Source organism: Spermophilus citellus (assembly GCF_964194105.1).
Source record: "Spermophilus citellus genome assembly, chromosome: 2".
In the NCBI taxonomy this organism is placed as follows: Eukaryota; Metazoa; Chordata; class Mammalia; order Rodentia; family Sciuridae; genus Spermophilus; species Spermophilus citellus.
In genome coordinates this window covers 182,102,853-182,104,024 of record NC_138183.1, presented here as the reverse complement: position 1 = coordinate 182,104,024, position 1,172 = coordinate 182,102,853, and the positions used below count along the sequence as shown (strand labels likewise).

At 41.3% G+C, this 1,172-nt stretch overlaps 1 pseudogene across 1 annotated transcript; it reads left to right on the top strand.

Annotated features, from left to right (window-relative positions):
* Positions 1-492: 492 nt before the first annotated feature.
* Positions 493-894, top strand: LOC308641973 (mitochondrial import receptor subunit TOM20 homolog; annotated as a pseudogene). Its single transcript has one exon. The product of its transcript is annotated as a mitochondrial import receptor subunit TOM20 homolog (transcript).
* The last annotated feature ends 278 nt before the right edge of the window (positions 895-1,172 follow it).

Genomic DNA, 1,172 nt, shown 5'->3' with positions numbered 1-1,172 from the left:
ATTTACAGACAAACAACTCAGCAGGGTGGGTATGTGCTTAGTACTCTGTGGGTTTTTCCAAGGACAAGGGTCACACCCCCTTTCTTGGACAGGCTTTGCTCTGAGGTAGAGGCTGGTTCTCAAAAATGGAGTCACATTAGTTTTTCAACACTACTATGTAATCTCCAGTATGGCTAAAATTATAAGGACTGACAATATCATGGATTGAGGAGGGTGTAGATCAACTGGAACTTTTAAACATTACTGGTGGCAATGAAAAATGGTACAACCATCTCGAAAATGGTTTTGACAATTTACTAGCTATATGATTCAGAATTCTGCTCCTGGGTATTTGCCTAAAGAAATGAAAGCACACTTCTACACAAATACTTATCCATGAATCACCATAGCATCTTTAGTCATAATAGCTCAAAACTATAAACAACCCTATTAGAGTGGCAGGCTGCGAGGCTCATTGGAGTGCTTGCAGCGGCTTGGCCATACTGAGGGAAGATGGTGGGCCGGAACAGCACCATCACTGCCTGCGTGTGTGGGGCGCTCTCCATCAGCTACTGCATCTACTTCTACCGCAAAAGGCCCAGCGACCCCAACTTCAAGAACAGGCTTTGGGAACAAAGAAAGAAACTGAAGCTTGCCAAGGAGAGAGCTGGGCTTTCCAAGTTATCGGACCTTAAAGATGCTGAAGCTGTTCAGAAGAGCTGCTAGCTCAGGTGAATATGAGAAAGGTGTGGACCATCTGACAAATGCAATCGCTGTTTGTGGACAGCCACAGCAGTTGCTGCAAGTGTTACAGCAAACTCTTCCACCACCAGTGTTCCAGATGCTTCTGACTAAGCTTCCAACAATTAGAGAATTGTGAGTGCTCAGGGCTTAGCTGAAGATGATGTGGAATGAGAAACAAATGTCAACATAATAAAATCTCAGATAAAAAAATGTTAAAAATTGTTAACTTGGAAGATGAGCAGCTCTGGGGGAATAAGGGCAAATGTTTTTGTTATAGACTGTCCTACACTGAAGTCTACCAAAGTTATTGTTTGCTTTATGTAGATCCATTCATTTGTTTTATTTATTTTTCCCAGTGAAAAGTGTATTTTGAGAGAGCTTTTCATTTTGTAAATACACTATAAGTTACTGAAATATAACAGATTTTATGTATTCCTAAGACGTGCAGT